General features: G+C 37.3%; 1 long non-coding RNA gene across 1 annotated transcript in view; it reads right to left on the minus strand.

Moving 5' to 3' along the window:
- LOC122739353 overlaps positions 1-25,654 on the minus strand; it is a 41,468-nt gene extending 15,814 nt beyond the window's left edge. Inside the window, exon 1 of the long non-coding RNA XR_006354666.1 lies at positions 25,565-25,654. This is a non-coding gene — a long non-coding RNA (uncharacterized LOC122739353). The remainder of the gene's footprint in view (positions 1-25,564) is intronic.
- Positions 25,655-26,329: the final 675 nt, after the last annotated feature.

A 26,329-nucleotide genomic window follows, 5' to 3' on the forward strand; every position in this document is an offset into this window, starting at 1 on the left:
TTCTTATTCTTTTAATTTGCTCTTTTCTTGTCTTATTTTTATAACTAGCAGTTTTTATTTTATTTTATAACTAGCAGTTTTAGGACAATGTAAAAACGAATGATGAGAGTAGAATATAGATCTTAAGATAAGGATGCATGTTTGATCTTATGAATATTACCGACACTTGAAAAGATGGTCCCCATAGCTGGAATATATATCTAAAAGCTTGTAGCTTATTTTAAAATGGGGACTTGGGAGCATTCTGTATTATAATGGATATGTGACAGAATCCAGGCCTTAGAAAGGGGTAGCATGTTGGAGAACATTTGGGGGAAGATCACGAGAGAGAGAAACAGAAATGATACTGTCATCAGATTATACTGTGAACCACTTTGGCAGAAGAAAGAAATGAAGATTTGAGGAAACATCAGAGCCTTGTCACAGGAGGGATATATGACTAAGAAATTTGCTGGAATTCTTCCACTGACAAAAGCAGAATGACTTGAAAATTTTATCCTTCAAATGGGGATGAAGTAAGAGAATTTACATTCTGGCCTAAGTGGAGAGAAAGGGTTACCGAATTAGAGATAATGGATGGAAGTGATGATTCTGTTTTAGAATCTGTGATAAAGGAGAGTAAAGTTACTTTAGCTTTGGGGAAAACAGATTTCAAAGTGTTCAGGAAAAGTATAGGCATGACCTTATGCCCTAAAATTCTACAGGTGATATCATCCAAACAAGGATGAGAAACTCAAAAAGAAAATGATGCAGTCATGAAGAGAACCAGTTCTGAAGGGGCTGGAAAAGACAATTATCTAAAGAGACTGATTTCATATACCAGAATGACTCATTAATGAATTTAACTCTTAAAAGGAAGGAGACAGAAGATGAAATAAAGAGCAGGTAATGGAAGATAGATCCAAAAAAAGGTGGCATAGGACTGGAAGAACAGCATCAGGGGTGCTAAAATACTAAATGAGTTGATGTTGATGAGAAATGATGGAGAAAAAAATCTTTTTCCCTTTCTGAGGTATTGGGGGGAAAAGAAGGATTAAAGAAGGAATGGGACTTATGTTAGAAAAGATGATAACAGATGGTAGAATGAAATTCCAATGACCCAAATCATATATATATATATATGTATATATATATATGTATATATGTATGTATATGCATGTGTATATATGTAGGTGTATGTATGTATGTATATGTAGGTGTATGTATGTATGTGTGTATATATATATATATACACACATACATATATATATTTGTCAAAGAAAATAATCTTGGTACTGGAAAAGATATAAAAAGAAATGGTTGCTAGGGAGTTCAAACCAAAGTTAAGTACGGTTCTAATATAAGAAGACCTTGCCATCCTTGATGAATTCGGGTTATTAGACCCATATGAGACATATCCTAGGAACTGGAAGAACATAGAGAATATTATGGTGGAATCACTGTTAATGATTAAAAAAATATTGAAAATAGGAAAGCAACAGTGCTAGAGAAGTAAAATGCCTGAACTTTAAAATAATAAACAAATGAACCATGAAGTCTAAAGCCTGTTGGTTAGTGAGAATGATGCAAATTTTGGAGAGTGTTTGACTCATTAAGACAGCCGTAAATCAGATTTGGGAGCAAGCAATTTGGGAGGATTCAAAAAAAAGTTGAAGGAGAATGACTCAGCCTGCAAAAGGAGAAAAGCTCAATTTGAAGAGGATTCAATCTTACAAACGAAAAGGATTATGAAGTTCCTTGGAAGGAGAAGGACTTAAGGACTCTATTCACAACTCAGTTCTCTAAACTTCCTTTTCTCCTCTAACACCTCCTCACCAGCTGCTTTATTCTCCTGGATAAACCTTTAGCTGCTGTCTTCCTATCTTGATAGGTGCTTGCCTCATCAGATCACTTCACTCACTAATCAGCTCAACTAGATTTTTTATCTTTCTCTTTACCTTGCCCTTGTGCGGGTGTCTCCTATGCTCTTCTCCCATTAGAATGTAAGCTCCTTCAGGGTAAGATCTGCCTTGCTGGTATGTATTTGCATTCCCAGCACTTATCCCAGTGCCTGGCACATAGTACTAACTTAACAGATATTTTATCTATGAGGGGGAAGGACAAGTAGATGATAAGGCATTCTAAGTAAGAAAAGTTAATTAAACAAGTTGGTAAGAGTTAAGGTAAGATGTTAATGAAAGAAGGCAAAGTAAATTGGGTGTGTTAAGATATTTTGAAATAATAAAAGGTATAAAGAGATCATTGAAGTGTGTAAGATATGAACCAGGTTCTAAAAAAGATGAGCTATAATCATTTATAAGCAATTTGAAAGATAAGGTCTGAATATCTTAATACCATCAACAAAGGGGATCAGTGTATAATTTTCAGTGACTTTCAAAGAGAATGTAATATTTGTATTTCTGTCATGGTCAAATGACTGTGATATCTATGTTCAAAATGCAGTCTGTTCTTCTTCCTCAAAGAAAAGGTAAAGAAACTTGAGAAATCTCTCTCCACAATCTAGGTTATCAGGAAAAATGTGCCTTTAAAAAAGGAAGGGGAAAGACAAAAATTGCAAAATGTTCTATTTAAAAGTGGAATATCTGGGGCAGCTAGGTGGTGTAAGGAATAGAGCACTGGCACTGTATTTAGGAGGAATTGAGTTCAAATCCGGCCTCAGACACTTGACCCTTACTAGGTGTGTGACCCTGGGTGAGTCACTTAACCCCAATTGCCTCACTAAAAAACAAAAAAGTGGAATGTCCTTGCCTGGGAAGGTATTGCATTACCCCTCCTTGGAAGTCTTCAAAGAGAGGATAGTTAACTACTTACTTAGAATGTTATACTGATGCTTCTTTTCATTCATAGTTTAGATTACATGGCTTCTGAGATCCTTTGTAACTTTCAAATTCTGTGGTCTGAAGAGTTAAGGAAGAACGCTGATGGAGGTTGTTACGATTGGAATAACGCCACCTGCTGGAGACTTACTGTAGAAGAGTTCCGCCCATGAAACGAAGGTCTTTGAGGGCAAGACCAGGAGTCTTTTCTTTGGAAAAGGAAGTGACGCGGGCTAGTGGGAGGAGGAAGGAAGAGACTGGCGCTCGGTCTCAGGCTTTTCTTTCCTTGGGACTCTGGTGGAGAGCGGAGCTAGAAATGTGCTCTCCCTTTAATAGATAGGAATCTAGGCCTTTCTCTCTCTTTACCAAATTCTTATTCTCCTTAATAAATGCTTAAAAGTCTAACTCTTGCTAAAGCTTATAATTTATTGGCGACCACTCATTGGATATTTTAGACAGACTAGCTAGAATTTTAGCCCTTAACAAGGTAAGGAGTTTGGAGATTCATGGAGGCAAATGATACTTTCAGAAGGAACCTAGAAAATTTTGTTGAACTTTTATAAGAAGTCTTTTAAAAATTTTTAATTAATTAATTGGTTTATTTATTCATTCATTCATCTATCTATCTATCTATTCCTTCTTTCCTTCCTTTATTTATTTGTATATATATATTTTTAAAATTTTTTTGCAGGGCAATGAGGGTTAAGTGACTTGCTCAGAGTCACACAGCTAGTAAGTGTCAAAAGTGTCAAGTGTCTGAGGCTGGATTTGAATTCAGGTCCTGCTGAATCCAGAGCCAGTGCTTTATCCACTCTGCCACTTAGCTGCCCCCCAAAGTCTTGTAAAATACACAGAATAGCCACTGGTAGTGGTTCCCCCACCCCATGTCTATGCATTGAAAGCAAGAGACAAGCAGATATGGAGAATAAATATACTAACAGAAGGAAGTAAATTGGCCCTCAAAGAGATCACTGAGACTTGGTAGGATGACATTAATGACAAGAACATGGATGAATGCACTTTATTCAAAAGAATTGGTAGTAGGGCAGCATTGTATACTTTAAATTTTTTTCAATAAAAATTATTTTCTTCCCCCCTTGCCTCACATCATTGAAAATAAAAAGAAAACACATGTAACGATTATGTATAGTCAAGCAAAACAAATTCTCATAGTGGTCATGTCCAAAAAATCATTCTGCACTGTGAGTCCATTACCTTACTGTCATGAGATGGGAAGCAGGTTTCATCATTAGTCCTCTAGAATCATGATTGGTCACTGAATTAAAAACTCCTAAAGTCTTTTAAAAGCTGTCTGGTTTTTATTGTACAAATTATTCTCCTGGTTCTGCTCACCTCACTCTGCTTCAGTTGATATAAATCTTCCCGGGTTCTTCTGAAAGCATCTCTTTCACCATTTTTTTGGTACAGTTAATCATAATCCATTAATCTACATACCATAATTGGTTTAGCCTTTCCCCAATTGATGGACATCCCCCTTAGTTTCTGGTTCTTTGCGACTCTAAAAAGGTAGCAATGTATAGTAAATAGGCATGCTAACTAACAAATGAAATTTGAGACCCAGAGGGGAGAAGCATGAGTGGTGGTGGTAGTGGGGGTTAAACAACTGTTTGTTTGAAATAACAACAACACAACAATTGAGTTTTGTTGTACTACAGGCTCAACACATGTGGAAAATGTGGTACAGCAAACAAAAGAACTTATAGGATCTTGGGCAGCCTTGAAAGTTCCACAGTTTCCAGTATCAGAATATCTACCACATCTAGATCCTTCTTAAATTCTCTGCAAAGTCCAATGGAAGTTGAATTTTCCTGTGTAGAACAATTAACTGGATAATGGAAAGTTTAAATTTTAAAGTTACTCTTGAAATGTATATTACATCTGAGCTGTTGTGTTCAACCTTGGTCCCCACTTTTTAGAAATGAGACTGTTAAGGTAGAGTAACCAGGGAAGAGAAATCAGAATGGGCCATGAATCTGTATCATATGAAGATAAATCGGAGGAACTACTATTGTTTAGCCTGTAGGACAAAGGGCAAGACAGCAAGATATGGGCTAGACAACAAGTGTTGGATGTAGGTTGAATGGCTGGATTTAAACAGTAATCATTAATCTTTCAATATCAGCTCTGAAGGATATGTCTAGTGAAATGTTTCAGGGATTTATTCTTAGGCTTTTGCTGTTTCACATTTTTTATCAGTGATTTACATAAGGGCAAGCTTATATAGATGGCATGCTGATCAAATAGTAGATGACACCAAACTTGGAGGAGATGGCTAACATTCATTACACAGGTAGGTTTTTGACAGTTTATAAATCTGGGTTTAATCTAATATGGTGAAATTTATCTTTTTTATTTTTTTGAAGGAGATTAGGGTTAAATGATTTACCCAGTATCACATAGCTAGTAAAGGTCTGAGGCTGGATTTGCACTCAGGTTCTCCTGACTCCAGGGCTGGTGCTCTATTCACTGTGCCACCTAGCTGTCTCTATAGGGAAATTTAATGGAAGTAAATTTGAGCTGAAATTTGGTTTAAAAAATGAACTCAGAATTTCTAGGTCTAGTTCCCATGATTATATATTTTTATTAATTTTTTTCTGCCACACATACTTATATATAGTAGAAACGGAAATATTTGTTAAATGGATGATCTTTTGTATATATGTGTGTATATTACAACTAGATTGTAAGCTTCTTGAAGGCAGCGCCTCTTTTATATAGTTCATTGTCTCTCTCATTGTGCCCAATTTAGCATTTTTGCAATGATAAACACTAATAATAGCTTGCATTTATATAATGCTTTAAGGTTTGCAAAAAGCTTTATATATATATATATATATTTATCTCATTAAGTTATATATAGAAAATGATTAATAAATATTTTTGATTTATTTACTGTATTAATTTCCTACTCCCAACATTATCTTTTTGATTTTCTCTAAACTTAAACTTTAGCTAAAATTTCCAATATGAAATATGAGTTTCTGTAAATATTCTTAGATAAAAATATATGAGTCATCACATCTGTGTACTTCTTGTGCAGAATTAGGGGAATACAGTGGGACCTCATGACGGGGAGGTGATTAATTCAGGATATAGAATTAGACATACATTTTTCAGATATGGCCAATATGAATTCATTTATTTTTGTTGCAAAGATTTTTTCTCATTCTTTTCCTCATTCCTCTGCTCCCTTTCCTTCCTCTTCCTTCTCCTATTTTAATGTAACAGGAGGGTGGGAGAGAAAATTGCTTTTTAATTGAAAAAAATAATTGCGAAACAAAAATTTAAAAAATACAGGCAAGGTTTACAAATGGAATTTTCTTGTGCAGAACAATTCACTAGATAATGAAAACTAAACATAAGTTAATGACTCCCTCTCTGTTGGGAACTGACTTTTTATAATTTTGCTGTAGTTTAGTTCTTTTCAAGGTCCATTCTTTTCAAGAGGACTATTAGTAATGTAAATTTAAGCACCTCTGACTTGAACTAAGCAGATTGTTTTAAAAAAAAATCAACCTTAAGGAAAAAAAATACTTCAGAAACATTTGGTGGTGGAGAAATTTTGTTTCATGACATTGATATGAGAGGAAAGCATCAGGGATTTTCATTCAGGTACCAGAACACTGGATTTAGAGTTAGGAGACTTGGACATAGCTCTGACACTTTTACTAAGTGCATGATCAAGACACTGAACCTCTCTGTGCTCTAGTATCTTTAGCTGTGAAGATGAGAATAATTTCATTTCCTTACCACAAAGGCATATAATGCACTTTGTAAGTTATAAAGTCTTGTATAAATATCAGTTTTTTAACCATAATTATTATCTGTATACCATTTAACTTCATTTGGAATTAATGGCTCTCAGGGTTTTGAATGATTATAAATGACTCTTTGAATGTGTCCAGGCATTTCTAGATTAGTCCATTTATCTGTCAAACAGATGGGCTTTCACAAAAGGGTTGCCAAATATATATAGGGTGAAAGACATAGTTTGGGGGAATACATATACAGATGAAGCTATCTCACCACTGGGTGTCACTGCTTGATCAAGGTTAGGTATATTTGAATTGAACTGCACACACTAAAAATAACCCGATTATATTCTCCAAAAATGCTTCACTTGGAAATACTTAATTACTTGTTCAACAAAAAAAAATCTTTTATAAACCATAAGGGTTGAAAACCTGATTGCATGAAACATTCTGATATAAGCTCTGTCCTTCAGTTGTCTGGCAGCTTTAACAATGCAATGTATTATCTTGTGAAGGCTACTGAGCTGACACATGCTCAGAAAGAAGCAACATTTTTCAGAGGCCAAAAAAACATGGTAGCTAATTAAAGTGATTTGTATTTCAGTATTATTTAGGCTTTCCACCTTTTCAGACCCCATGCTGAACCCACTTAACTCTGGGAAGTGGGTGTGAGGAGTGACTGAGTTTTAAACCATGAATCATTAAAGAGAAGTTCTAAATGATTGTTATTAATAATTCTCAGATCCCCAATTAAAAAAAAAACTGTTGATTTCCCCCAATTCTGCCATCAACAATACTGAATCTATACATCATAGAATTTCAGAGTTGAAAGGGATCTTAGTAACCATGGAACCTAACCTTACCTGAAAAAGAATCCTTTTAATCAAATATCCGACCGGTCTTTTTTTTTTTTTTTATACAAGCAGTTTCCATCCAATGCTCCTTATTTTCTTGGAAAAAGTTCAATAAGAGATCTGATAATGTATATGTTTAGCTGATGACAATGTAGTATTTGGGGTCGTGGGTATATATTTGCATATGAATATATTATGTACATATTTATGTTACATAGACATATTTATATACCATGATGCATATTATATATACATTTCTTATACATGCATGTTATGTACATGTTTATATATTATATATACATACATGTATATATTTCTTTTTCCTTAAAAGGGAGAACTCTATAGTGCTTCATTCTGCAAAAACGTACCCATTGGTTGAAGGTGTTTGAATGACTACACCAAAGTAGAACATGTAGGTTCCTAAGATGAATCGTTGGCTCTTTTGTCTTCTTTTTAGAAGGTATAATATATGTGAAACTCATACAAGACGCTACGGCAGATGGGACCATAGACATTCTGTTACTCAGTCATCTTTTGAATATCAACATTAAAAGGGACATAAAAACAGATGTATATACTCACTAAAGGTGATTAACATAGTCCAGCACAGAGCCCAAGTAGAATAAGGATTTCCTGTTATTACCAAGGTTTTCTAGAGGCTCTTGTCCATGTGTATTATTTTGCTGATTACATGGACTCCCATTCAGTCTTTAGCATCTCCTTGGTGAGGTGCATGGTCACTCAAAAGTGATAGGCCCAGCTATCCTCACTGAAAAAAACCACCAACAACTTGAATGAAAAGTGCCCGATATTCAGATTGTAACATACACTTGGACAGGGCATCCATTGAGTCAGTCTATGAATTGGACAGAAACTTCAGATGGATCATGAACAAGACCATATGGGAAAAGCTGTAGAATTTATCATGATTCTAAGTTATTCTGCCACAATCTCCATCATTTTTAATATTAATATTTTCTCAGTGTGGTTATAAGGCTGTAAATCAAGGACCATATCCACTTTATAAGAATCAAAATTGTAAGTGTTAGGGTATAAATGGACTGCATCATGGTAGCAATAAAGAGGTGTTCATGACATATAAAACTGGGATGGAGGGAAGCTAGCCATAGAACCAGAATGAGGAATATCAGTTGGCCATTGTGAAGGCTATGCACAGTTTCATGAAATACTAAAAGAGCCAGAAGGAGGCATCCAGCACATGGAGGTTGACGGATTGATAGAGTGAGCATTTATTAATCACTCACTATATGCCAGGCACCAGTGTAAGTATTGGGAATACAAATAATAAGCAAACCAGATAGTTCCTGACCTCAAGGACCTTACATTATAATGGGAAGAGAGCACAAAAAGAGATGCTGGAATGTAGAGAATGGATGGAAAGGAGGGGACATGTATGCAGAAAAAATGTGAGGTAACAGTTGAATGGCATGGGCCTAGGAAGATAAAGCAAAAGTAGAGCTAGAGGACCCAGGAGCAAAATCAAAGGTTCTATTGGATGGAGATGAGGATATTGACTTGGTAATAGATGGCATGGTGATGAAATAGCCTTTTGTGTGGGATATGTGAAAGACATGGAAAAGAATTTCATAGGAAAAAAAAGGTTGGGATCTGCATGGACAGTGCAAGTAGACAAATCGATGAAATCACAGATCCATTATTAAAGTATTTGGCCAAGGGGCAGCTAGGTAGCTCAGTGGATAAAGCACTGGCCCTGGATTCAGGAGGACCTGAGTTCAAATCCAGTCTCAGACACTTAACACTTACTAGCTGTATGACCCTGGGCAAGTCACTTAACCCCAATTGCCCCACAAAAAAAAAAGTATATGGCCAAGATATGACATATAAGAGGCAGTCATAATCTTTACAAAAAGATGGGAATTAATTATTCCACTGTAGAATTTACAATAAAATATAAGGCATATTAATTATATGTTATAAATTATTTACCTCAGAGATCCCAGAGCATGATCACATATATCTAAATTCTAGAGATAAAATCATATTAATAGTCAAGTGCTATAGAACTGTTGTGAAGAGAAAGCCAAGTCCCTGGAAACAACAAAAAATATAGGGTGCACTGAACAGAGAACTATATTTTAGTGAATACTGAAAGCCCGTGACTTAGTAAAGATGTCACCAGAATTCAAGTCAAAAGATTTGAATTTAAGTACGTCTCTTTTACTTAATGCTCATATGATCTTGGACAAGTCACTTAGTTTCTTTGAGCTTTAGTTTCCTCATTTGTAAAATGGGAATAACAATAAGAAATATTCTATAGGATTGCAGAGATCATGAGTGCAAAGTACTTTGTCACTAGAAGTCACTACATCAATGTAAGTTGTTATGTATCTTTCTGGGGACTGGGCCTGTCTCCATTTCATTGGTATAGGGAACTGCAGTTGAGGAAATTTCCTCTACCAATGTAGATAACTACTCTGAAAATTATAATTTTAGAGGGTTTCCAGAGGTCTTGAGGTTAGGTGACTTGCCTAGAGTCACACAATAAATATGGATTAGAGGCAGGACTTAGTCTCAGTTTTCCTAATTCTGAAGCCAGCTCTTTATCCACTAGACCACCACTGTCTCGCAAATTGCTATAATCATTTAATATATATATATATATTTCTTTTGTGTGAGACAATTGGGGTTAAGTGACTTGCCCAGGGTCACACAGTGAGTAAGTGTCAAGTGTCTGAAGCCGAATTTGAACTCAGTTCCTTCTGAATCCAGGGCTGGTGCTCTATCCACTGCACCACTTAACTGCCCCAATATTATTTTAATGCTACTATATTAGGAATTATGAGGAAAGGAGAGATAGGACAAATCTCATTTAAAAAATTTCAATTTTTTTATCACATGTTAGCTTCAAAAGGGATACAAAGAAATGTGGGTGGGCCCTCTAGAATGTAAGTCTTTGAGACATAAAAGGTAGGAAAAGATAATTTAAAATACAAGGTGAAATTGAGCAGATAATTTGAGTTATAGAGGATCATAAGAGGGAGAAATCACTGTGGACAAGAGTCAGGGGAGACTTCCTAAAGAAGGTGAAATTTCATCTGGGTCTTAACAAATGGGTTGTATTCCTAACTATGTAACCTTGGGATAGTCACAATCTCTCTCTCCAGATTTCAATTTTCCCATTTACAAAGGGTGTAAACAAGGGTATAGACAAAACAAGGATGTTAGACTATCTGGCCTTTAAGTTTCCTTTTACTTCTCAATCTATTGTCCTCTCCATTTTCTCTTCTATACAGTCACAAAATTAATCTTCTTAAACTGTAGTTTTCACCATATCTTTTCCTACAATTCAACAGTCTTTAATGGTTTCATATTACCTCTAGGACAAGATAAAAACTCCTAAACTTGGCTTTGAGAGCCCTTTGTAGTCTTGGTACCAGCCTACCTTTAATAGTACTTTGATGTTCTAGAAGGTAGTGGGTTTGAGGTCTTTAACAAAGGCTGAAAGATCTATTGTTGGGTAGGTTATACTTTGGCAAATTATATTTCCATCATGGCATGGATTAGATTTTTTTTTGGTAAAGCAATTGGGATTAAGTGACTTGCCCAGAGTCACACAGCTAATAAGTGTCAAGTATCTGAGGCTGGATTTGAACTCAGGTCCTCCTGAATCCAGGGCCAGTGCTCTATCCACTGTGCCACCTAGCTACCCCTGGATTAGATTTTTTCTGAGGTCATTTCCACTTTTGAGATTTTGTGAATATTCATGAAACAAAATGTTGGTAGGTGATCCAGATTGGATCTTAAAATGGGTCCACGGGAAGGATGGAGGGGAATGGGTGGGAAGTATCATACCATCTTTCAAGGCAGCCTGACAATAATCAACAGAACAGAAAGCAGTGGTGTGAAAAATGAATAAGCTTGCAAAACTCTCCTGTCACTGTAAACTGAGAATGTAGTCCAAAGGGACCCTGGAGGAAGGAAATATAATGAGCCAAAAATCTTTTAAATAAACCCCTTGCCTGCTGCTCTTTGCTCCACCTGAAAATAGAAAGCCACCTAATGAAAAATGCAGAATTGGGTGATACCACCTTAGAATAGTGTCCTCAAAATTTAGAGTTCAGGACATGAAACAAAGGTATTCTCAGGCTCTGCATCTTTTCTTCCTTTCCTTCCTTCCTTCTTTCTTTCTTTTTCTTTCTCTCTCTCTTCCTTCCTTTCTTCCTTCCTTCCTTCCTTCCTTCCTTCCTTCCTTCCTTCCTTCCTTCCTTCCTTCCTTCCTTCCTTCCTTCCTTCCTTCCTTCCTTCCTTCCTTCCTTCCTTCCTTCCTTCCTTCCTTCCTCCTTCCTTTCCTTCTTTCCTTCCTTCTCTATTCTTTCTCCTTTCCCTTTTCCCCTTCTTCCTTTCATCTGTGTATCTAGATACAAAGAATGTAATTCTTAGGAATCCAGAGGCTGGTCTGGAATTCTATTTCCTTTGAGGAAGACATCTCTCTGAAAAATATTATTGCAGCATTTTCTTAGTTCCTAGGGCTTTAATAACAAAGATCTTCATAAATTGTTATGTACTTTGGTTGTTTCTGATTGGCTCTTCTGGGCCCTTTCTTTGGAAAAAGTCTGGCGGACCATTTTGCAGGGTCAATTTCATACAACAGTAGATTTCTCTCTCTGTCTCTGTCTCTCTCCCCCTTCCAATACTAATAAAAGTAATAGTAATAACTGAAATTCTTATAATAATGTAAGGTTTTAAGGCATCATCTCATTTGATCATAATAAAAATCTGTGATGTATATGTATATGCATATATATATAATATTATCTTATGGGAATTACAATTTACATACAAATGAGGAAAATGAGAATGGTTAAGTTACTTACCATTGGTCACACAGCTGCTAAATCATTTTAGACAAGCCTTGCACAGTTTTCTTTACTACTTGGCTAATCTCACTGTAATTAAATATTTCCTCCCTATATGATTGTTCCATACCATTATCTATGCAAAACACAGTCCAATTCAGGGCTACCAATATTCAGGGCTACCAATAATCTAACCATCTAATCATTCATTTATTCATTCATAACAAAAACTATATGGAGAAGACTTTGAAGTTAGAGCAACTTTGTAGACATCACTTATTCATGCAGCACTGGAGAAGCACATTTTGAGAACCTGTATATTAATGTAAAATAATTGTTCAACATTTCAGACTGTCCGACTCTTCATCAGCCCATTTTGGGGTTTTCTTGGTAGAGATACTAGAGTGGTTTGCCATTTCCTTCCTCCAGCTCATTTTATATATGAGGAACTGAGGTAAACAGGGTCAAGTGACTTGCCCAAGTTCACAGAGATAAAAAGTGTCTAAAGCCAGATATTTGTCCTGACTCCAGGCCTGGCATTCTATCCACTGTGCCACCAAGCTGTCCTAATGTAAAGTGACTGAACAAAAGCCCATCCAAGAAATCTTATTACTGTGAAAACTCAAAAGGAACAGAATAGGGGCAGGAACTCACAATGAATAATGGCCCCTCAGAGGCCATCCAGCCCAACCCACACCAGAACAAGAGCCAGCTAAGACATACCTGACCCAGGAGGAAGCCTCTGCTTGAAGACGTCTATTTCAGTTTGGGATCACTCTCTTTGTTAGGATATTTTCCTTTACGTGAAATCTAAATTACCCTCATGCTAATTTCCACTCATTACTCCTAGATACATCTTCAGTGGCCAAACAGAACAAACCCTCTGCCACAGGACAGCGGTTCAGGTACTCCAAGGCAGCCACCGTTTCTCCATTAAGGCTCCTTTTCTTTAGGCTAAACCTCCCAAGCTTCTTCAAATGACTTTCCTAGGGCATGATCATCACCATGAGGGAAGTGGTTAAGGAAGGAGTGCCTAGGAATAGGATTTAGAATTCCCAATGTTGCCTTAAAATGTAGAAATGATAGACTCAAGGATGGAGGGGATCTTATAATGACTAGTAAAAATGTATTTGCTTGGCCTTTCACATCTAAAAAAACCCTTTAAATTGAAATGGAAAAGATCAAGGGATAGAGGGAACCTAACTGCATAGGCTCCAAGTTAGGTTCCATAGACTGTTATTATGCTGGAGGAAGAAGATTAATCTATAAGTTCACAGAACAAAATCCAAAAAAGGAACCAACAATAAAACCCATGGCCTCAGAGGTTGATACACACATACATAAAGAATAGACAGGAAACATGGTAAAGAATCATTTCACCCCATTCCAAAGAGGAAAATTTAAGACTATGAGAATTTCTGAAGCTTAAGGGGGAAATTTATATGTCTGAAATGTAGCTCTGGGAGGGTACATTTTACTCAAGGTAGAATAGAAAAAAGGGTATAGTGGGCATGTGAAGTAGCACTGTACATAATTAACATATACTTATGTGAGTGTGACATGCTACCGAGCTACTTGCCAAATCACACTTTCAGGGTTGCAGGTTGAGGGGTAAATATATTTAAGGTTTCTGGAGTTAAAATTGTTGGTGGTTATTGCTGCTACTGTACTTTGTAAGTCCCCATCCTATTTATAATCAGCTAGTAAAACACAATAAAAGATTTCTACTAAGGTGATATATAGTAAAGGCAATTGGTATAAAATATTCTCTCAATGAAACCTAAGCATACTTTCCCAAATTCGCATAGCATCAATGGAAAGAGTGGGTTCAAACTTAGAGCACAATGGTAGTGAGACGCATATGTAGGGTACACATGTGGCAAAGGCTAAAAACTCTTGGTACCCCATGGCTTAGAAGGTTTTTCCCCTTTCTTTTTAGAGTCTTAATGTAGCTTCCCTTAGGTCCAGGTCTCTGATGGATAGGAAGTTCAACTGAAGTCCCAAGGTCTGTTCCTTTCTTAAGTATGCAGAACTCTTCCCAGCTGTGAGGGGTCATATCCTTGAAGCTGTTTCTTTGCTGAGGGCAGAACATTCTAAGAATGGGAGATAGCCAGTACAACAGCACAGAAGTGGGCAATAGGGCTTTATATTCAAGAAATAACTAATAGGCCAATGAAGTTGCATTATAGAATGCACAGAGAGGAGTAATGTATAAGAAGGCTGAAAAGAGCCCGGGGTTTGGAGTCAGAAGACCCAGGATCAAATCATGAGTGTTATTTGCTGCCTGAGTAATGGTGGGGCAAGTCATTTCACTGTTAGGGGCTTCCTTGTCTGAAAAAGATTTGAGTTATATGATCTCTATGTTTCCTTCAAGCCCTGATACTTATGATCAAAGTGCTTTTAAGACCAATCATAAGTCACAAAGGTCAAAGTTCAGGATGTGTTGATTGAATAAGTTAAATGGCTTTGCCAAATAGCTTTATTCTAACAGGAAGGCCCATTAGTGAATAAGAGAAAAGCACATCCACATGGAGTGGGAGAAACATGCTTGCGAGGCATAGCTTAATCCATGATGATAGAAATGCATTTTCTTTGGGTCTGACAGCCTTCTACTCTCAAATAAAAGTATTATATTTTTCCTGTATTAAGTTGATTAAAGAGGGCTTTCAGTATGAGACACTGAAGAAATAAGAAACTCTTTGGCACTCCTACTATCCAAGATATTGGTTAATTTTATTTTGTAGGCTTAATGCCAAATTAGATGTCAATGAAAATAATTGCCTTTTTAATTGGGGAGTCCAATTCTTTCAAAGATGCCATAATCAATTTTTTTCAATTTTTCTATATAACTTCTGTTGAAAATGACTTTCTACATCTGAGCACATTTTTATAGTTATATAATTGACTGGAAGGCACTGAGAATAAAAAAAAACCTACTGTTTTTTGTTTTGTTGATAGAATTTTTATTTGTTTAGATGCTGTATTCCCTCCTCTAAAATATGTTTGCTGAGGGTGGGCACTGTTTCTTTTGTCTTTGAATCCTCAGCACCTATACCAGTGCCTTACACGCACACACACACACACATACACACACATCCCAGTATATACTAAGTATTTAATAAATTCTTATTAACAAGAATTTCATAGACTCATAGATTGCAAGCTGCATGAGACTTTGTTGTTGTTTTGTTGTTTAAGTCACGTCTGATTCTTCATGATTCCATTTGGGGTTTACTTAGCAAAGATACTGGTGTGGTTGCCATTTCCTTCTCCAGCTCATTTTATAGAGGAGGATACTGAGGCAAACAGGGTTAAGTGACTTGTCAAGGGTCACACAACTAATAATTTCAGACTGGATTTGAACTCAGGTCTTCCTGACTTTGTGCCTAGTGCTCTATCCACTACACCATTTAGCTTCCTGGATGAGACCTTAGAGGCCATCAAATTCGACCTCTTCATTTTATAGATGAGGGAACTTTGATCCAGAAAATTTAGTTGACTTACCTAGGATGACACAACTAGCAAGTATGTGAGGCAGGAGATCAACCCAAATATTCCTGACTCCAACCCCAGAGGCAAGATTTTAATTTGTCTTTCTGACTCCAAGTCCAGAACTCTCTCTATTAAGTAACCTAATTTGATTTGGTAGAGCAAAATCCAACCTGAGATTCAACTCTACTCAGAAGTTTCTCATGTATATGTTAAGATCATCTAAAATTTCTTGATAACTGCAATCACAATGACAACTGTTTTATAACTTTCTGATTATTGTCAAGCAAGGCATAATATTAGAAAGTATATCCTTACCAAAGATCATGGATTTAGAAGTAGAAAGGGATAGGAGAGTTCATGGGTTCCAACTCTCTTATTTTCCAGATGAGTAAACAAAGTCTCAAAAAATTAAGTGATGTGCCCAAGGTCACACAGTGAGTGGCAGAGCTAAAATTTGATCCTAAATCATTTGACTTTAAATTCAGAAGTTGGTCACCACTGTCAATGAGGACATCTTGTGCAAGAGTCAATAGGTAGAGGGGTGAGATCTTGTAGAACCTCTTGTTTGCAAATGATTTTTCACTGGTTGGGTTCCAGAATTATAGGATTTTTTAAATGAAATCCATGTTTATTTTAAGGAGATAGAATTAATAATTCCTAGAGGGCAAAGTAAATGGATGAAAGTGCTCATTGTCTAGTTTGTGAAATGCAGTTGAATGTTTGGACCATTAAGATAGTCCATTTAAAGACATAGATTTAGGACCTGAATTTAACAAGAGGAAGAGAGTGGTGAGACATGGTATGGTGCTTTCAGTGATTCCAAGCTATTTCCCTGTCCACAAAACCCCAAAAAACAAACAAACAGCAGCAACAGCAACAACACACCCAAAACTTATCTTTAAAATTATTATTTAAATACAAACATTCTCCTGGTAATGATGTACAGTTGTGAATCTTAGAATGTTACAGTCTCTGAAGATTCAGAGTTTTTGGTGAATCAGAAGACAATGGAGATACATACGGTGGGCTAAAGTGAGGCTGTAGCATATTTCCAGTGATGACCTGTAGGCAAAAAATAGCAGATGGGATATTATCAAGGAAATGTATGGAAGGAAAAGGAGGTCTGCTGGCCATGGACTTAGAGTTAGGGATCACAGATGGCAGCCTGAGCATTGCATTGGCACACACAAAATGTAAGAAGAACTAGAAGGAAGCCTCCAGCACATCATGTTTAATAGATCCTTTGAGAAGGAACATGGGTATAAATATCCCACTTGGTAAAAAGGCAAGGATGGGTTTCTATAGGAATACCGATATCATCAACTACCTGGTGCATAGGAGGAGTTTAATAAATGTTAGTTGACTAAATGACTATTGAAGTATCATGAAAAAAGAGTATTATTGTAAGAAAATGCCAACTCTGAGTGAAAATTTTGATTCCTTACCAATCAATCAACAATTAATCAATAAGCATTGAAAAAAGTACTTACTGTATGCCAGGCATTATGATAGGGATTGGAGATCCAAAGAAAAAAAAAAAGGGAAGAGTTCATGTCCTTGCTGGGATAGGGACAGTGGATAGAGCGTTAGGCCTGGAGTCAGTAAAACCTAGATTCAAATTCAGCTTCCAACATTCTTGCTATCTATCTGTATGACTCAAGGCAAATCACTTAACCTCTGTCTGCCAAAGGTTCTGAAAAATGGACATTACAAAAGCAGCTACCTCACAGGGTTGTTGTGAAGCTCAAATGAGATAATATTTATAAGGCATTTTACACCATGCATAGCACATAGGCACTTAATAAATGCACCTTCCCTTGCTTTTCTTTCCCTTGCCTTGCCTTCACCTTATGTTTTGTTAAAGAATATAACATAAAACAAAGGAACAACAAAGGAAAATGAATAGAACAATACTATCTGGAAGCTGTTTTGTGGTTAGGGCTCATTTTAGGAATTAAAACTCATTTTGCAATATACAAGGTGCCCTAAACATCATGGGGCAGTTTTCAATCCTAATAGCATAAAACTGCCTTAAGTGTTTTGGGGAAACCGTCTCTATATGTATGCATTGTATATGTATATATGCAAGCAGACATGATACACACACACATGCAATATGTGAATACCTACATATGTGTATGTGTGCATATGTATACATGTGTGTATGTATCTATATGTATATAGGCATATATGCATATACACACACACACACACACACACACACACACACAGTCCCAAAAGTCTTGGTGCAGTTTTAAACTAGTAAAACTCTTTGATAGCTAAAACTTTTGGAATACCCTGCATATGTATGTATTTTCTCCTAGAAGTTATTTCAATTCTATTTATTTGTTTAGTGTGACTATATAGAGAAAAAAAACAGGACAATTTCCTGATCTATAAGGAGTTAAAAATATGACTCCTTAGGGGCAGCTAGGTGGCGCAGTGGATAGAGCACTGGCCCGGGAGTCAGGAGCACCTGAGTTCAAATCCAGCCTCAGACATGACACTTAACTAGCTGTGTGACCCTGAGCAAGTCAATTAACCCCAATTGCCTCACAAAAAAAAAATCACCCCTTGTTTTGTTAGTAGAATTTAAATTAAATAACATATCCAATTGCTTCTCAGCTCCCAGGAAGAAAAGCAGTATGTATATTTGAGGTCTTGTTATTACATAACTGGAAATGAACTGTCATGCTGTTTATTTTGAAAATTGGAGGTTAATATTTCTTTGGTAGGTGAGAGATCTTTTTTATTCAGTGCGTTGTTTCTTGAGAGGTTTGTAATGGAAAAAAAAAGACTTCCACACTGAACAAGTGCACATTTGTTTTTCTAATACGTAGTTATCTCAGTGTCTTTGCCATCTTCCCTATTGTTAAGCACAGTGCTGCAGAATGTCTGGCATTTTGTTTCCTATGGCAAAATATTTGAAAAAAGTAAGAAATAAAACATAAATAGGGATTAAGGTTCTTAAAATGAAAAAAAATAAACCCTGTATTTTCAGGAAATTTGCAGAAGTAGAATTAGTACACTTAATTGGAAGGACAGAGGTGGTACTTCATGGCAAGATAGATAAAGATTATGGATGTGGTGGTTATTTTTGTTGCCACTTCTAAATATGTGTGTGTTTAGATGTACAAATAGGTTTGACTATTTTGACCTTAGGCTTTTGAAATCTCTGCCAGAACTGAAAACCTTGAAAATGAATGTAATTCAAACACTGAAATAAAATACTTTCCTTTGGTCATCTTGCCAGTCAAATTGGTTTGTGCCTATAAATGTAGACTAATTGTGTCCATCAGGAAGATCACTACCAATTAAGAACTAGCCCAGAGGAGAGGCTTCAATGAAGACAAGCTTAAACTGCTACTATTTGGTGAAGTAGAAAGATGGTGTTAAAGAGCAGCCCACTGACAACTCTGATTTGGCCTCCTAAAATGGCAGTTCTATGGAAAGGTTGCTATGGATGAAGGATCTGGTAAGATATTTAATAAATGCTTGATAACTGACTGAATGACTTAGCTCTGCCAGGTCAGGGTGTCAATTTCAACTCTTCCCAAAGGAGATCAGGATCTGAAAAATGGGTCCATACTAACCATACTCATGAGAGAGTGATTAGTATGACTGATTGGAAATAGACTTGGAAATTGGAAATGGACTTGAAGACAGGAGACTTAGGTGGCTATGGTGCTGATTAGCTGTACAAATAGGTGAGACATTTCACTTTTCTGAATATTAGTTTCCTCACGTGGGGATATTATTTACCTTAGAGAATCAGTATGGTGTATTGGGTAAGATCTAGAATCATGAAGAGCTGGGTTCATTTTCTGTCTCTGGCACTTACTAGCTGGGTGACCTTGTACAAGTCAATTAGACTCTCTGAGCCTCTTAGAACTTTCTAATGATCTAAATTATTAGAGGGAGGAAGGAAATAAGGATTAATTAGGCACCATACTGAGCCCTGGGAATACATGCACAAGTAAAAAGAAAGCCCTGTCCTCAAAGAGCTTACATTTTAATAGAGGAAGATGATACACACAAGGGAAGGACAGAGAGAAGGGAGCAGATGGTTTTGTAATCAGGAACAGGGCAAAGGGTGGAAGAAAGGCTAGCCTCCCAAGATGGAGGATCCAAGAAGAACTTCCCCAATGGGAGATGAAATCTCCTATAGGTCTTGAAATGAGGTCTTCGAGAGGGAAATTCCAGGTTGAGGAGGAAGTAGGGGTAGTTTGATGTTCTAGGGCAAGGAGCCTTCAGGTGTGGAGGGAAGTTCCAGGGTTAGAAAGCATAATTTTGAAATCCAGAAGCCAAGAATAGGGGCAAAAGGGAAAAAATCCCCCACATGCAAGGAAGTTCACAAATTATCAATATATTGACCTACTTCACTTTCTTTTGGGGAAAGTACTTTTTAAATACTCTAGAAATATGAGTTATCATTAATACTAAACCAGAATGCCAGTTTTTTTACTTAAAATTCAAATGCTGGAGTGTCTGGAATACTGTCAGCTTAATAACATACAATGCTTTCCTTCTGAGATTATCTTACATTTACTGTCTGTCTATCTATGTATCTATGTATCTGTCTATGTATCCATCCATCCATCTATCTACCTAGCTACCTAGTTATCTGTCTTTATATTTATCTTGTATGTACATAGCTTTTTGCATGTTGTCTCCTCTATTAGAATGTAAGCTCATGGCTCATGAACTTTGGTCTTTTTTTTGTATTCCAAGCACTTAGCTCAGCACCTGACACATAATAAGTGCCTAATAAATGCTTGTTGTTGTTGACTCAGAGCAGGACATCCCATTTGGAAAATCACATTAAGAACATGAGATACCTTAGTAAGCATAATATCAAGGGAATAGAATGATCTTAAGGGATGTTGTTGCTTTGTTCCAAGAGTTTAAGACACATTTTCCACCTATATCACCAAGCAGTGCCTCTTCTTCCAGGATAAGGCTGGAAGCAAAGACAAATTCTTTTTTTTTTTTTTTTTTGACTTTACCTTTTCTGTATTTCAAAATGACTGCGCATCATGGCAACACTTGCTGGAACATCTTACCATACTATTGAGGTCAAACAGATCTTTTTTTTATTGTTATATCAATTTCGAAGAGGCTGTATGGTAGAGTAGGAAAAGGACTGAATTTGGAGTCAGTGGACTTTGTTTTGAATCCTCCTTTTGCAGCTAACTACCTGTGCAACATTGGACAAGATATCTTACCCCTCTGGGCTTTAGTTCCCATCTCTGTAAAATGAGGGGCTGGCTGAGATCATTTCCTCTGCTTTAAATGTACAATCTGTTTCAGATGGACATCTTCCCAATTCCCAGTTTTTCAACAAAGAAAGGCTTGCAGACAGGTTGGCACGAACCAGCATCTTGTACAATGCCTGGCATCTGATAGGTACTTAATAAACACTTGTTGATTGATGGATAGGTTGATGAGATCCGTCCAAGCCAGATAATCTAAGATCACTTGTATAAGTAACCAGGAGGACAAGAAACAGACATGAAATTGAATAAATGTCAGCATTTATATAGCGTCACAGATGAGACTGGAAATACTATGTTTGCTTTCTACTACCTCAGTCCTTTATGTACTTTGTAAGGAAGTGCAATGGCATTTAATTGGGTTAAATTAGGAAAGGAACTTCTGATACAGATCCATTAACATTCTGTAACGAAGGCTCTGCACTTGCTTTATTCCCATAGATAGGGCCTTTAGAATTTTTTCAAACAGAATGTAAGAAAAAAAGACACTAAATAGGACAGAAGAAGGCTGGACATTTTGCGCTGGTATTCATGTGACTTTGGGGGCATAGGTAATTACGGTTCAGTGCAGCAATTCTCAAAGTGTGGTTCAGGGACCCCTGGATGTCCCTGAGACCCTTCTCTATGATTCACAAGGTCAAAACCATTTTCATAATAATAGCAAGATGTTTTAATTTCTAATACAGTAAATAGTAATAGATACAATGCAATTAAAGCAAAGCTCTTGGAGGGGATCCTCAATAATTTTTAAGAATATAAAGAGATCCTGAAACCAAAAAGCTTGAGCACTGCAGACCTAATGTATAGTATAATTAGAAAGGAGATAGGCATGAATCCCACTTCTGACACTCTCTGTGTCACCATTGACAAGTCACTTAACCCTTCTGTGCTTCATTTCTTACCTGTAAAAAAAGGGGGCAGTATTAAGTACTTCACAGAGTTCTTCTAAGGATCCAATGAGAAAAAGTATGTTAAGTACTTAGCAAACTTTAAAACATTATATAAATGCAGGTTATTATTATTATTTGGTACAGATATGTTGTTCATTTTTGAGTATTGTCTGACTCTTCATGACCCCATTTAGGGTTCTCTTGGCAAAGATACTGAAGTAGTTTGTCATTTCCTTCTCTGACTCATTTTACAGATGAGGAAACTGAGGCAAACAGCATTAAGTGCCTTGCCCAAGGTTACACAGCTAATACGTGTCTGAGGCCAGATTTGAACTCAGGTCTTTCTGAGTCCAGGCTTGGAGTAAATCCAGTGTGCCACCTACCTGCCCCCCAGCATCTTTACACAACATTATTTTTGAGTTGTAGCTATCATAGGTAGATTAACCTATGTGGGGTTTTGAGGAACCTTTCAAAATGCTTCTTTTTCCCCCCCGCAGATTAAAAAAATGAACACTCCCCCCAAATGTGAGTTACATTTTGGATTTCATGTAAGATTAGGCCAAATCCAAGGTGTGACATGGCAGCCACAAAAGTCAAAAGTGTCAAGAGTTGTTCTCAGAGACATAGTACCTAGAAAAGGAAGGTTATAGCCCCATTGTACTTTGCCTTGGCCATACTACTGCTGGAGTGTTGGGTTTAGCTCTGGGCTCCACACTTCAGGAAGATCATTGACAAGCCAGAAGATGTCCAGCTAGCACATAGTAGAGGTGGCCTTTGAACCCTGTTCTTCATGATGCCAACTCCAACACTGGATTTCCTGTAGCATCCTGCTATTCGTTTTCTAATAGGTATGAAAGGAAACCTATTAAAATATAGAACTAGAAAAATGCCATTATCAATGTTCTGAGAGTCTTTGCTTTATTTTTATATGGATACTTCTGGTTAATGATCTTGATATTTCATAAAGTTTCAAAGCCAAAGGAACAAGCATCTGAGAAATGTTTAGGGCTCATAGATAATGCAAAGCTCAACCCCAGGCCATACATTCAAGGAAAAAGCCCATGTCCTTTGAATCCATGTAATCTGACTAATTTCCACAATTTGTCAATTCTACCTCCTGTCATATTCATCTTTTTCTCTTTATTCCCATGAGCACTTCCTCTTTATTATCAGGCCTTTATCACCTATTATCATCAGAGGCAACTAGGTAGTGTAGTGGATAGAACATCAGGCCTGGAGTCAGGAAGACCTGAGTTCAAATGCTGCCTCAGAAATTCACTAGCTGTGTGGTCCTGGACAAGTCTCTGCCTGAGTGTCCTCATCTGTAAAAATAAGGGGATAATAATGGGATTGCTACGAAAATAAAATGAAACAATATTTTAAAGCGCTTTGCAAACCTTAAAATCTCTATAATTGCTAGCTATTATTATCACCTAGGCTATCAGAGCAGTCTCCTAATCGGTCTCCCTTCTACCAGTTTCTCTTTTTTCCATTCTACTCTTCACACAGTTGCCTGAATCTCCTTATATATCCTTAGTAGTAGACACAGTAATGTGTAATAGATTGAGAACCATAGTCAGGAAGTCAGTCAGTCAATGAGCAAGCACTTACTATGAGGGAGGAGCTGCTCTAAGAACTGGAGATACAAAGAAAGGCAAAAACAGTTCCTGCCCTCTAGGGAGAGATAATAGGAAAAAAACCAAACCAAACCAAACCAAACCAAAACAACAACAAACAAATTATACATACGAGATACATGCAGTAGGTAATCCATCAAGATTAAAATCCTATTTCTGACACACATACTAGCTGTGTGACAAGCTATTTAACTACTCTTTACCCTCTGAGCCTCAGTTTCCTTATCTGTATATATGTAAAATGAAGGAGTTAGACTTGATAATTTCTAAGGTCTCTGTAGCTTTAAATCTATGATGCTATGATTGATGACAGTGGCTCCGTGAAAGATCCAACTGTTACTTGATTGGCCTATGTGCTCTAAAGTGTCTAGTAGAGTCCAAGCTATGGGGATTTCCTCCCTTATGGGCCTTCTGTAAGACCCATAAATCTTGCAACCCCCACCCCCAATTAGATTGATAACCTCCCTTTTAAAATGCAAATACCCACTGGGAGGGATAAATCCATTGGTCCCTCTCTGGACTCCTGATTTTCAAGACATTCCTGTTCCTTTTTGTTTTTGTTTTTTTAGTGAGGCAATTGGGGTTAAGTGACTTGCCCAGGGTCACACAGCTAGTAAGTGTTAAGTGTCTGAGGCCGGATTTGAACTCAGGTACTCCTGACTCCAGGGCCGGTGCTCTATCCACTCGTGTTCCTTTTTCCCTGCCTAATGCCTGTATTCTGCTTTTTGGATGTTCAAATGATGTATGTATGCATGCCTAACCCACTAGGCCTCTGATGAATAATAAGGTAATAGATTTATAGACAGAGGGGACTTCAGAGGCCATGCTAGGCAACATTCTTATGTTACAGATGAGGAGCTGATCTTTAGAGAAGTAAAGGGATGTATCCAAGGTGACGTAAAATATTACAGAAAAACAAGGTTCAGAATTTCTTCCCGTGGTCTTTTTTTCCCCCTCCATTTCAACTCACAATGCTTTGATATTTGTCTTCTTTTACCTAGCGTTCAAACTTGAGTTGAACTAATATGTGCAGAATTGTTTTAATTTGCATTTATCTTACGCAGCTGACAGCTTGGAGCGTGCACTGGGAGCTGGCCTTGAAATAGGGCAGGCCTGAATTGGAAGTCTTACCTCTGACCTATGCTAGCTGGGTTGACCCAAGGTAAGTCAAACTCTCAGTGCTCTAGGCAATTTTCTATGACTGCAAATTGCAGAGACAGTGATGACCTGCATTAGAAGAGGAAGTCTCCTTATCTGGGGACCCCCTATACAAGTGAAATCACAGAGTTTGTCTTTATCCCAAATATTTGCTCTGTGGAAAGCCAGGTTCATATTTTCTCTGGCCCCAAACTCTCTAGCCTTCTCTCTGTTCCTTCTTCCCTTCCTCCCTCCCACGTTTTCTCTCTCTCTCTCTCTCTCTCATTTTTATTTACTTTTATCTAGCATCCATCCTCAAGAAGTGTGAAGTGATCAATTTCAGACTATCAGGCCACATTGAGAAATCATGATTTTTTTTTATGCCACTGGAAAATTCCTACTTATCTTTAAAGCAGTCCAATTTAAAAATAAAAGTGGGAGAACTGAATAATTTCAATTACCATGTAACTCAGTTACTTTAGATAAAAAGCAAGAAACAAAACCACCTGCAGAAGTCTGGACATGTTTCCAGATCTCTACCCATCTGTAAATTGCCAGTCTTTTGAAGACTTTATATGCTATTAGTTAGACACTTCTCTAATCGACACTTATATTCTATGTTTCGTCCTTGTGTCCCAATTGTCCTGAAAGCTCCCTGATTATAGAAAATGTGAGAGTGCTATCAATTTAGCAATGGGAGGAGGCATCCTCTGATATAGATCTTAAGGGTCATTCTTGTCACCAGAATTCTCCAGATCACTCCTCAAAAAGGGTGGCTCAAGGAGGGGTCAATCAGCCTTACAAATTTTCCATTTTGATCCCCCCAGCCCTTCCCCCCTTTTTTTCTAACTCACCTGGTTCTCTCCATCGCCAGACTTACAGGAAGCAGTCACACAGAACAAAGAGACAAAGCAAATGGTAACCCTGGCAACAGGAGCCGTGTGCAAGCTCTTGGAAAAGGCCATTCTCTCCTACCCAGCTCTCCTTCTTTATTATACTCTGCATATAGGCTTGGAGGGAGCATTTTGTGGCACCTGAGGGAAAATTTTTAGAGCAGTGCATTAGAAGGGAGCATATAAGCAACAGACACAAATAATAGGAATTGTGTGAATATCTTTCCTGCCCAGCTTTCAAATCCCCTTGGACCCTGATTCTGTTTTCACTGATATGGGATGTAAATCAAGCTTGCCTCAGCACTATATTTAAAGGAAAGCCACCTCAGTTGAGATTGCCTTTGTTTTAAAGTGACATTTAAATTTAACATCAAATAACTGAGTGCCCCTTGGGAGGAGGGCAATATACCAGGCCACGCTGTGTTCTTGGTCTCAGGTGTACCTGTCTGCAAGAACAAACTGTCCCTTTAACTTCGGGTTCAGTCTGTCACGAGAATTCTTTCTACATACAGATTCCTATTTGATCCTGCATTTGAGGGGCACATAGAAACGGCAGCCACAAGTAGTGACATCCAGGCGATTGTTAGTTCTGCACAGCCCTTAAATCCTGCTCAGCAAACCAGTGTTCTGGACATTAATTGAGCACTGCCCCAGGCCTAGAAGGGTCCCCAGAGTTAACTAAGACATAGTGCCTGCCCTCATAAAGCTCCCAGGAGACTAAGGGGA

This window comes from Dromiciops gliroides, chromosome 1 (assembly GCF_019393635.1).
Source record: "Dromiciops gliroides isolate mDroGli1 chromosome 1, mDroGli1.pri, whole genome shotgun sequence".
NCBI lineage: Eukaryota > Metazoa > Chordata > Mammalia > Microbiotheria > Microbiotheriidae > Dromiciops > Dromiciops gliroides.